The 13,327-nt window shown below is 44.6% G+C and overlaps 1 protein-coding gene across 1 annotated transcript in view; it reads right to left on the reverse strand.

Moving 5' to 3' along the window:
- LOC112251676 overlaps positions 1 to 3,588 on the reverse strand; it is a 30,027-nt gene extending 26,439 nt beyond the window's left edge. Inside the window, exon 1 of the mRNA XM_042316879.1 lies at positions 3,395 to 3,588. The gene's annotated coding sequence lies outside the window, so the exon portion shown is untranslated. The remainder of the gene's footprint in view (positions 1 to 3,394) is intronic.
- Positions 3,589 to 13,327: the final 9,739 nt, after the last annotated feature.

Below are 13,327 nucleotides of genomic sequence, written 5' to 3' on the forward strand. Positions count from 1 at the left end.
CACTGCGTACAGCCTCTCCACTGCGTACAGCCTCTCCACTGTGTACAGCCTCTCCTGTATACAACCCCTACTGTATACAACCTCTCCACTGTATATATTACCTCTCCACTGTATATATTACCTCTCCACTGTATACAACCTCTCCACTGTATACAGCCTCTCCACTGTATACAGCCTCTCCACTGTATACAGCCCTTCCACTGTATACAGCCTCTCCTGTATACAGCCTCTCCTGTATACAACCTCTACTGTATACAGCCTCTCCTCTGTATATAACCTCTACTGTATATAACCTCTACTGTTCACAGCCTCTCCTGAATATAGCCTCTACTGTATACAGCCTCTACTGTATACAGCCTCTTTACTGTATATAACCTCTACTGTACACAGCCTCTCCTGAATATAACCTCTACTGTATACAGCCTCTCCACTGTGTACAGCCTCTACTGTATATAACTTCTACTATGTACAGCCTCTGTGTATAACCTCTCCTGTATACAGCCACTCCTGTATACAACCTCTCTACTGTATACAACCTCACTACTGTATATAGCCCCCCCACTGCGTACAGCCTCTCCACTGTATATAACGCCTACTGTATACCGACCCTCTACTGTATACCGACCCTCTACTGTATACTGACCCTCTACTGTATATAACCTCTACTGTATACAGCCTCTCCACTGTATACAGCCTCTCCACTGTATACAGCCTCTCCACTGTATACAGCCTCTCCACTGTATACGGCCTCTCCTGAATATAACCTCTAATGTATACAGCCTCTCCACTGTATACAGCCTCTCCACTGTGTACAGCCTCTCCACTGTGTACAGCCTCTCCACTGTATATAACCCCTACTGTATACAACCTCTCCACTGTATATATTACCACTCCACTGTATACAGCATCTCCACTGTATACAGCCTCTACTGTATATAACCTCTACTGTATACAGCCTCTACTGTATATAACCTCGCTACTGTATATAGCCTCTCCACTGTATATAGCCCCTCCACTGTATATAGCCCCTCCACTGTATACAGCCTCTCAGTGTACAGCCTCGACTGTATACAGCCTCTCCACTGTGTACAGCCTCTCCTCTCCACTGTGTACAGCCTCTCCACTGTGTACAGCCTCTCCACTGTGTATATCCTCTCCACTGTATATATCCTCGCTACTGTATATATCCTCGCTACTGTATATAGTCTCTCCAATGTATATAACCTCTACTGTATATAACCTCTACTGTATACAGCCTCTACTGTATATAACCTATCCACTGTATATAACCTATCCACTGTGTACAGCCTCTCCTCTCCACTGTATACAGCCTCTCCACTGTGTACAGCCTCTCCTCTCCACTGTGTACAGCCTCTCCACTGTATATATCCTCTCCACTGTATATATCCTCGCTACTGTATATAGTCTCTCCAATGTATACAGCCTCTACTGTATACAGCCTCTACTGTATACAGCCTCTACTGTATATAACCTATCCACTGTATATAACCTATCCACTGTATATAACCTATCCACTGTATATAACCTATCCACTGTATATAACCTATCCACTGAATATAACCTTGATTGTATACAGCCTCTCCACTGTATACAGCCTCTCCACTGTATACAGCCTCTCTACTGTATATAGTCTCGCTACTGTATATAGCCTCTACTGTATACAATCTCCCCACTGTATATAACCTCTCTCCAGTATATAACCTCTCCTGTATACAGCCTCTCCTGTATACAGCCTCCCTACTGTATAGTCTCTACTGTATACAGCCTTGCTACTGTATATTGCCTCTACTGTATACAGCCTCGCTACTGTATTCAGCCTCGCTACCGCACAAACCCAATAGTTTTAGGACTAAGACACCTCCTACACCAACCCAATAGTTTATTAGGACTAAGACACCTCCTACACCAACCAAATAGTTTATTAGGACTATCTATTGTTCACCTAATACTTTTTTTCTTTTTTTTAACTTCAATTGCACTGTTGGTCAGAGCCTGTAAGTAAGTATTTCAGTGTAAGGTCTACACCTGCTGTATTCGGCGCACGTGACAAATAAACTTTGATTTGGAATAGTTTATTACTAATAAAGACACCCACCCAAACCCAATAGTTTTAGGACTAAGACACCTCCTAACCCAATAGTTTAGGACTAAGACACCTCCTAACCCAATAGTTTATTAGGACTAAGACACCTCCTAACCCAATAGTTTATTAGGACCAAGACACCTCCTAACCCAATAGTTTATTAGGACCAAGACACCTCCTAACCCAATAGTTTATTAGGACCAAGACACCTCCTAACCCAATAGTTTATTAGGACCAAGACACCTCCTAACCCAATAGTTTATTAGGACCAAAACACCTCCTAACCTAACCTGCTACACTAACCATATAGTTTATTTGGACAAGACACCTGCTACACTAACCATATAGTTTATTTGGACAAAGACACCTGCTACACTAACCCAATAGTTAATTAGGACTAAGACACCTCCTAACCCAATAGTTTATTAGGACTAAGACACCTCCTAACCCAATAGTTTATTAGGACCAAGACACCTCCTAGTTTATTTAGACAAAGACACCTCCTAACCCAATAGTTTATTAGGACCAAGACACCTCCTAACCCAATAGTTTATTAGGACCAAGACACCTCCTAGTTTATTTAGACAAAGACACCTCCTAACCCAATAGTTTATTAGGACCAAGACACCTCCTAACCCAATAGTTTATTAGGACTAAGACACCTCCTAACCCAATAGTTTATTAGGACCAAGACACCTCCTAGTTTATTTAGACAAAGACACCTCCTAACCCAATAGTTTATTAGGACCAAGACACCACCTAGTTTATTTAGACAAAGACACCTCCTAACCCAATAGTTTATTAGGACCAAGACACCTCCTAACCCAATAGTTTATTAGGACTAAGACACCTCCTAACCCAATAGTTTATTAGGACCAAGACACCTCCTAGTTTATTTAGACAAAGACACCTCCTAACCCAATAGTTTATTAGGACCAAGACACCTCCTAACCCAATAGTTTATTAGGACCAAGACACCTCCTAACCCAATAGTTTATTAGGACTAAGACACCTCCTAACCCAATAGTTTATTAGGACCAAGACACCTCCTAGTTTATTTAGACAAAGACACCTCCTAACCCAATAGTTTATTAGGACCAACACACCTCCTAACCCAATAGTTTATTAGGACCAAGACACCTCCTAACCCAATAGTTTATTAGGACTAAGACACCTCCTACTACTCTAAACCTATAGACACCTCTTACTCTAACCCAATAATTTAGTTCTAATTATGCCGTAGTTTGTTCCTCTTACCCAAAGTCAATGGTTTATTCGGACTAATTCTACCGTAATTTGTTGTGCAGAAACTCTTGCTTCACGTTGATGTCAGTGGTGGTCTTGTGTTTGGAGATGGGGGTCCTGCGAGCATTGGGGAACTCAAAGTCCCAGTCACAGTTGACAGTCAGAGGCAGGACCAGGTCTGGCTTCCTGCAGGAGGCACAGCAGCATCGGGGGGCATGGCTCAGCAGACGACTCTTCTGGAGAATTTAACAGGTTCACAACAATTTACTTCCAGGTGCATGAAGGGGGAAAATCGAAAGTTTAGCTATGTACTATTTGGGGTTGATATACATTAAACATGTTGTGGAGCATGTACTGTGTTCCTTCTGAGAATATATAAACTAACCATAGTCAATAATATAAATATATTTAATATAAGATTAAGATCAATTTAACAAGTGTGTTAGATGAGTTGAAATAGCTAAAACCTTCATTGATGGAACAACAAACCAACCTCATGTAATGCCAGTGAATAAATCCAACATAATTAGTAAATAGTAACAAGAACGTTAGCCTGATTGCTGACTAAATAAACGTTTAGGCTAAGCTAGTCAACTACTTGCCCTTGCATGCCCATCCAGGACTTTCTTGGAGTGGTTGTCCAAGACATTAAATGAGGCAAGAAGTCTGGTTGTCATCTTTAGACACTGAAATAGATTAGCAACATAGCTATATAACGTTATACTGTTCGTTGAGCTACTTCACTGCCAACAGTGGCAGCTAACGTTAGCTATCAGCCAAACGGAGTTGGACACATCTTTGAACTTAAAATACCTAGCTAGCTACCGTTTATGACACTGGTAATAGCCTGCTAACAGGCTACACAGCCTTGACATTATAGTTCGTCTCCGTTAGCAAGCTAACTACCATCTTTCCAGCTCCCCAGACAAACTACTATTGACCGTTACCATAGCAACACACGAACAGGAGCCAATAGGGGAGACAGAAACTAGATGTGGTGGTAGAACAGCGCCCTCCTACGGTTCAGTATAAGTTCAACGTTTCAATGCTATGGAACCCCGTTTGGGTCTTACGTGTAAAAATATATATATATATTTATATAATAGTATATATATATACTATTATGCTTTACAAAAAATATAAACGCAGCATGTAAAGTGTTGGTCCCATTTTTCATAAGCTGAAATAAAATATCCCAGATATGTTCCATACGCATAAAAAGCTTATTTCTCTCAAATGTGCACGAATTGTTACATCCCTGTTCATGAGCATTTCATCTTTGCCAAGATAATTCATCCACCTGACAGGTATGGCATATGAAGAATTTGAAAACAGCATGATCATTACACAGGTGCACCTTTTGCTGGGGATAATGAAAAGGTCACTCTACAATGTGCAGTTGTCTCACACAACACAATGCCACAGATGTTTAAAGAGTTGAGGGAGCATGCAATTGGCATGCTGACTGCAGGAATGTCCATCAGAGCTGTTGGCAGAGAATTGAAAGTCAATTTCTCTACCATAAGCCTCCTCCAACATCATTTTAGAAAATTGGCCAGTACGTCCAACCGGTGTCACAACCGCAGACCGCGTAAACCACGCCATCTGATGACCTCCATATCCGGCTTCTTCAACTGCGGGATCGTCTGAGACCAGCCACCCAGACAGCTGATGAAACTGGAGTATTTCTGTCTGTAATATAAAGCCCTTCTGTGGGGGGGAAAAAAATCATTCTGATTGGCTGGGCCTGGCTCCCAAGTGGGTGGACCTATTCCCTCCCATGGCTGTGCCCATTCCCAGTCATGTGAAATTCATAGATTTGGGTCTAAAGAATTTATTTCAATTGACTGATTTCCTTATGAATTGTAACTCAGTAAAATCGTTCAAATTGTTGCATGTTGCATTTACAACTCACACCCACACACACTGGTGGAAAAAGTAACCAATTTTCATACTTGAGTTAACTTAAAAGTAAATGACTCAAGTAAAAGTCACCCAGTAAAATACTACTTGAGTAAAAGTCCAAACGTATTTAGCTTTAAATGTACTTCAGTATCAAAAGTAAAAAGTATAAATCATTTAACTTTTCTTATATTAAGCAAACCAGATGACACAATTCTATTGTTTATTTACGGATAGCCAGGGGCACAATTCAACACTCAGACATCATTTACAAATGAAGCATTTGTGTTTTGTGAGTCTGCCAGATCAGAGGCAGTAGGGATGACCAGGGATGTTCTCATGATAAGTGCTTGAATTAGACAATTTTCCTGTCCTGCTAAGCATTCAAAATGTAACGAGTACTTTTGGGTGTCTGGGGAAAATATATAAAGAGTCAAAAAAATTACTTATTTTCTTTAGGAAGTAAGTTGTCAAAAAAATAAATAGTAAAGTACAGATAACCCAAAAAATACTTTAGTACTTTAAACCACTTGTGTATCAATCTGATTGATTGATAGTTATACACCTGAGCACAACTGTGGCTCCCTCCACCTTCAAAGAATAGGCAAGAGGACCAACCATGGAGAATAGTAAGACACTCCATTGTGTCTATGTACACTATATATACACAAAAGTATGTGGACACCCCTTCAAATTCGTGGATTTGGCTATTCCAGACACACCCGTTGTTGCTAACAGATGTATAAAATCCAGGGCGCATCCATGCAATCTAAATAGACAAACATTGGAAGTAGAATGGCCTAACTGAAAAGCTCAGTGACTTTCGACTTTCAACCGTCATAGGATGCCACCTTTCGAACAAGTCAGTTTCTGCCCTGCTAGAGCTGCCCCGGTCAACTGTAAGTGCTGTTATTGTAACGTATTGTAGGCCACAGAAGCGCACAGAACAGGACCGCCAAGTGCTGAAGTGTGTAGCGTGTAAAAAATCATCTGTCCTCAGTTACAACACTCACTACCAAGTTTCAAACTGACTCTGGAAGCAACATCAGCACAACAAATGTTCGTCGGGAACTTCCTGCAATGGGTTTCCATGGCCGAGCAGCCGCACAAAAGACTAAGATCACCATACGCAATGCCAAAGGTCGGCTGGAGTGGTGTAAAGCTCACCACCATTGGACTCTGGAGCAGCGGAAACACGTTCTCTGGAGTGGAGTCATGCTTCACCATCCGGCAGTCCGACGGACAAATCTGGGTTTGGTGGATGCCAGGAGAACACTACCTGCCCCAATGCATAGTGCCAACTAAAGTTTAGTGGAGGGGGAATAATGGTCTGGAGCTGTTTCCTGTGGTTCAGACTAGGCCCCTTAGTTCCAGTGAAGGGAAATCTTAAATCTAAAGCATACAATGACATTCTAGACTGTGCTCCCAACTTTGTGGCAACAGTTTTGGGAAGGCCCTTTCCTGTTTCAGCATGACAATGTTCCTGTGCACAAGGCGAGGTCCATATAGTAATGGTTTGTCGATATCGGTGTTGAAGAAATTGACTGGCCTGCACAGAGCCCTGACCTCAACCCCATCAAACACCTTTGGGAGGAATTGGAATGCCAACTGTGAGCCAGGTCTAATCGCCTTTCCTCACGAATGCTCTTGTGGCTGAATGGAAGCAAGTCCCTGCAGCAATATTCCAACATCTAGTGGAAAGCCTTCCCAGAAGAGTGGATGCTGTTATTTCAGCAAAGGGGTGACCAACTCCATATTAATGCCCATGATTTTGGAATGAAATGTTCGAGAAGGTGACCACATACTTTTGGTCATGTAGTGTATGTAACTACGTTATATTGTGTCTGTTTTTCAGCTAGCATGTTTTTCAGCATAAAGTACTCTGCAGCCACTCAGTGTGGACACCAGGTGAGGCAACACACAGATTCCTGTTGAACACTGTTTAACGACCTAGATTGACTTCATCACTACTTGTACTTGCGAGAGGTTGAACATGTTGAAAGCACCGAGCTGTCTAAACGACTAGCACACAGCTTAGACACCCATGCATACCCCCCAAGACATGCCACCAGAGGTCTCTTCATAGTCGCCAAGTCCAGACCATGGGAGGTACACAGTACTACATAGAGCCATGACTACATGGAAATCTATTCCACATCAGATAACTGATGCAAGCAGTAAAATTTGATTTAAAAAGCAGATAAAAATACACCTTATAGAACAGCGGGGACTGTGAAGAGACACAAACATAGGCACAGACATGCATACACATGATATCATTCGCACTATACACACATGGATTTAGTACTGTAGATATGTGGTAGTGGTGGAGTAGGGGCCTGAGGGCACACAGTGTGTTGTGAATTCTGTAATGAATGTTTAGTAATGTGTTTAAATTTGAATAACTGCCTTAATTTTGCTGGACCCCAGGAGGAATAGCTGCTGCCTTGGCAGGAACTAATGGGGATCCATAATAAACCCCAGGAAGAGTAGCTTCTGCCATGGCAGGAACTAATGGGGACCCATAATAAACCCCAGGAAGAGTAGCTGCTGCCTTGGCAGGAACTAATGGGGATCCATAATAAACCCCAGGAAGAGTAGCTGCTGCCTTGGCAGGAACTAATGGGGATCCATAATAAACCCCAGGAAGAGTAGCTTCTGCCATGGCAGGAACTAATGGGGACCCATAATAAACCCCAGGAAGAGTAGCTGCTGCCTTGGCAGGAGCTAATGGGGACCCATAATAAACCCCAGGAAGAGTAGCTGTTGCCTTGGCAGGAACTAATGGGGATCTATAATAAATACAAATACCTGAATCACACCTTTATTTGCCAAGGTAGAGTACATGATCAGTGAATATATTCAATGTACAGGCTACAACAGGCCTGGGCAATTATTTTCCATGGAGGGCCATAAGATCCAAGGTGGCGTAGCAGTGAAGACGTGTTTTGTTCGTGTACTTTTGTATTTTTTGTAATATATATATATATATATATATATATATTTCAATTTCATTTTCAATCTCTTTTCGATTTTTAATTTGATTATACCTTCTGGTAACCTGCCTCACCCAATGTGATACGGAATCGCTATTATTTTTTATTTTAGAACACATTCAAGAACCTCCAGAAGCTAACCAGCTAATTAGCTATTCAGTCATTGTTAGCCACTGCTAGCAGCTTTTACCTTCTGCACAGATACCAGCCCTGTTCTTAGCCTGGATAATACTCACCAGTCTACCAGTATCGGACTGTCTCTCCACAACAACGCCGGATTCCTGCCGTAATCCCTGGACCACTACTTCTGATCTTCACAGCTAGCTCGCAGCTAGCTAGCTAGCTCGCAGCTAGCTAGCTAGCTCACCGCTTGCAGCTAGCTAGCTCACCGCTTGCAGCTAGCTAGCTCACCGCTTGCAGCTAGCTAGCTCACCGCTTGCAGCTAGCTAGCTCACCGCTTGCAGCTAGCTAGCTCACCGCTTGCAGCTAGCTAGCTCACCGCTTGCAGCTAGCTAGCTCACCGCTTGCAGCTAGCTAGCTCACCGCTTGCAGCTAGCTAGCTCACCGCTTGCAGCTAGCTAGCTCACCGCTTGCAGCTAGCTAGCTCACCGCTTGCAGCTAGCTAGCTCACCGCTTGCAGCTAGCTAGCTCACCGCTTGCAGCTAGCTAGCTCACCGTGGCACCCTGTACCGAAGCTATCCCTGAGGCCCACCTCCCGGCCTACTCAGCTGTTCAGCCGAACCCCACTCATACACGGCTAGAGCCCAATACTCCACCGGATCCTTGCTGTAAACTCTGGACCTTGGCACCGGATCACCGCTGCTACCGATTGGCTATAGTGGCTAACGCCACTGCCACGAAGCTAGCACCAGTTAGCCGTGAGCCAGGCGCATCTCCCGGCCAGCAAACTAAATTCTACAATACCTCTTTCGCCATCTGGCTTGGATTCTCTGTCGACACGGCGCCCCGCCGCACCACCATGACTGGTCTGCCGACGAATACTCCATCCGCTGTGCCTTCAACCGGCCTCCGTCGGAGGGCTAACTTTAAACGCCTTGTCGCCTGCTAACGTAGTGGTAGGTTCCCTGTTCCATCTACTGCTGCCCCTTGGAAACTATGATCACTTGGCTACATAGCTGATGCCTGCTGGACTTTCCATTAATCACGGTACTCCATTCTGTTTATTTATTTTTTATCTGTCGGCCCCAGCCGCGAACTCAGGCTCTGTGTGTAGTTAATCCGACCCTCTCTGCCTAGTCATCGCCATTTTACCTGTTGTTGTTGTTGTGTTAGTTGATGTTGTCTCACCTGTTGTTTTAGCTAGCTCTCCCAATCAACACCTGCGATTACTTTATGCCTCGCTGTATGTCTCTCTCAAATGTTAATATGCCTTGTATACTGTTGTTCAGGTTAGTTATCATTGTTTTAGTTTACAATGGAGCCCCTAGTTCCACTCTTCATACCTTCGATACCTCCTTTGTCCCACCTCACACACATGCGGTGACCTCATCCATTACAACCAGCATGTCCAGAGATACAACCTCTCTTATCACCCAGCGCCTGGGCTTACCTCCGCTGTACCCGCACCCCACCATACCAGTCTGTGCATTATGCCCTGAATATATTCTACCATGCCCAGAAATCAGCTCCTTTTATGCTTTGTCCCCAATGCTCTAGGCGACCAGTTTTGATAGCCTTTAGCCACACCCTCATACTACTCCTCCTCTGTTCCGCGGGTGATGTGGAGGTAAACCCAGGCCCTGCATGTCCCCAGGCACTCTCATTTGTTGACTTCTGTGATCGAAAAAGCCTTGGTTTCATGCATGTCAAGATCAGAAGCCTCCTCCCTAAGTTTGTTTTACTCACTGCTTTAGCACACTCTGCCAACCCTGATGTCCTTGTCGTGTCTGAATCCTGGCTTAGGAAGGCCACCAAAAATTCTGAGATTTCCATACCCAACTATAGCATTTTCCATCAAGATAGAACTGCCAGAGGGGGAGGAGTTGCAGTCCACTGCAGAGATAGCCTGCAAAGTAATGTCATACTTTCCAGGTCCATACCCAAACAGTTCGAACTACTAATTTTAGAAATTACTCTCTCCAGAAATAAGTCTCTCACTGTTGCCGCCTGCTACCGACCCCCCTCAGCTCCCAGCTGTGCCCTGGACACCATTTGTGAATTGATCGCCCCCCATCTAGCTTCAGAGTTTGTTCTGTTAGGTGACCTAAACTGGGATATGCTTAACACCCCGGCAGTCCTACAATCTAAGCTAGATGCCCTCAATCTCACACAAATCATCAAGGAACCCACCAAGTTCAACCCTAAATCTGTAAACAAGGGCACCCTCAGACGTTATCCTGACCAACTGGCCCTCCAAATACACCTCCGCTGTCTTCAACCAGGATCTCAGCGATCACTGCCTCGTTGCCTGTATCCGCTACGGGTCCGCAGTCAAATGACCACCCCTCATCACTGTCAAAACGCTCCCTAAAACACTTCTGCGAGCAGGCCTTTCTAATCAACCTGGTCCGGGTATCCTGGAAGGATATTGACCTCATCCCGTCAGTTGAGGATGCCTGGTCATTCTTTAAAAGTAATTTCCTCACCATCTTAGATAAGCATTCTCCGTTCAAAAAATGCAGAACTAAGAACAGATATAGCCCTTGGTTCACTCCAGACCTGACTGCCCTCGACCAGCACAAAAACACCCTGTGGAAGTCAGGAACCAATACACGCAGTCAGTCAGGAAAGCAAAGGCCAGCTTTTTCAAGCAGAAATTTGCATCCTGTAGCTCTAACTCCAAAAAGTTCTGGGACACTGTAAAGTCCATGGAGAACAAGAGCACCTCCTCCCAGCTGCCCACTGCACTGAGGCTAGGTAACACGGTCACCACCGATAAATCCATGAGTATTGAAAACTTCAACAAGCATTTCTCAACGGCTGGCCATGCCTTCCTCCTGGCTACTCCAACCTCGGCCAACAGCCCCCCCCCCAGCTACTCGCCCAAGCCTCCCCAGCTTCTCCTTTACCCAAATCCAGATAGCAGATGTTCTGAAAGAGCTGCAAAACCTGGACCCGTACAAATCAGCTGGTCTTGACAATCTGGACCCTCTATTTCTGAAACTATCCGCCGCCATTGTTGCAACCCCTATTACCAGCCTGTTCAACCTCTCTTTCATATCGTCTGAGGTCCCCGAGGATTGGAAAGCTGCCGCAGTCATCCCCCTCTTCAAAGGGGGAGACACCCTGGACCCAAACTGTTACAGACCTAAGACGAAAGCCAAGTCAACAAACAGATCATTGACCATCTCGAATCCCACCGTACCTTCTCCGCTGTGCAATCTGGTTTCCGAGCAGGTCACGGGTGCACCTCAGCCATGGTCAAGGTACTAAACGATATCATAACCACCATTGATAAAAGACCGTACTGTGCAGCCGTCTTCATCGACCTGGCCAAGGCTTTCGACTCTGTCAATTATCGTATTCTTATCGGCAGACTCAGTAGCCTCGGTTTTTCTAATGACTGCCTTGCCTGGTTCACCAACTACTTTGCAGACAGAGTTTAGTGTGTCAAATCGGAGGGCATGTTGTCCGGTCCTCTGGCAGTCTCTATGGGGGTGCCACAGGGTTCAATTCTTAGACCGACTCTTTTCTCTGTATATTTCAATGATGTTGCTCTTGCTGCGGGCGATTCCCTGATCCACCTCTACACAGACGACACCATTCTGTATACTTCCGGCCCTTCCTTGGACACTGTGCTATCTAACCTCCAAACGAGTTTCAATGCCATACAACACTCCTTCCGTGGCCTCCAACTGCTCTTAAACGCTAGTAAACCAAATGCATGCTTTTCAACCGTTCGCTGCCTGCACCCGCATGCCCGACTAGCATATGCATATGCAGGCTAGAGCCCAATACTCCACCGGATCCTTGCTGTAAACTCTGGACCTTGGCACCGGATCACCGCTGCTACCGATTGGCTATAGTGGCATGTTTGTTTCACTCCATGTGTAACTCTGTGTTGTTGTATGTGTCGAACTGCTTTGTTCTATCTTGGCCAGGTCGCAATTGTAAATGAGAACTTGTTCTCAACTTGCCTACCTGGTTAAATAAAGGTGAAATAAAATAAAATGAAAAAATAAAAACCTGTCTACTGTATACAGCCTCTCCTGTATATATAGACTCTCCACTGTATACAACCTCTACTGTATACAGCCTCTCCACAGTGTACAGCCTCCCAACAGTGTACAGCCTCTCCACAGTGTACAGCCTCTCCACAGTGTACAGCCTCTCCACAGTGTACAGCCTCTCCACAGTGTACAGCCTCTCCACAGTGTACAGCCTCTCCACAGTGTACAGCCTCTCCACAGTGTACAGCCTCTCCACAGTGTACAGCCTCTCCACAGTGTACAGCCTCTCCACAGTGTACAGCCTCTCCACAGTGTACAGCCTCTCCACAGTGTACAGCCTCTCCACAGTGTACAGCCTCTCCACTGTGTATAACCTCTACTGTATACAGCCTCGCTACTATATATAGCCTCTACTGTATACAGCCTCTACTGTATACAGCCTCTACTGTATACAACCTCTACTGTATATAACCTCTACTGTATATAACCTCTACTGTATACAGCCTCTCCACTGTATACAACCTCTACTGTATACAGCCTCTAGTGTATACAGCCTCTAGTGTATACAGCCTCTAGTGTATACAGCCTCTCCACTGTATATAACCTCTACTGTATATAGCCTCTCTACTGCATATAGCCTCTACTGTATATAGTCTCGCTAGTGTATACAGCCTCTACTGTATACAGCCTCTCCACTGTATATAACCTCTACTGTATATAGTCTCGCTAGTGTATACAGCCTCTACTGTATACAGCCTCTCCAAATAAAATCTAATTTATTTATATAGCCCTTCGTACATCAGCTGATATCTCAAAGTGCTGTACAGAAACCCAGCCTAAAACCCCAAACAGCAAGCAATGCAGGTGTAGAAGCACGGTGGCTAGGAAAAACTCCCTAGAAAGGCCAAAACCTAGGAAGAAACCTAGAGAGGAACCAGGCTATGTGGGGT

The sequence above is a fragment of the Oncorhynchus tshawytscha genome, unplaced genomic scaffold (assembly GCF_018296145.1).
Source record: "Oncorhynchus tshawytscha isolate Ot180627B unplaced genomic scaffold, Otsh_v2.0 Un_contig_2559_pilon_pilon, whole genome shotgun sequence".
Classification (NCBI taxonomy): domain Eukaryota; kingdom Metazoa; phylum Chordata; class Actinopteri; order Salmoniformes; family Salmonidae; genus Oncorhynchus; species Oncorhynchus tshawytscha.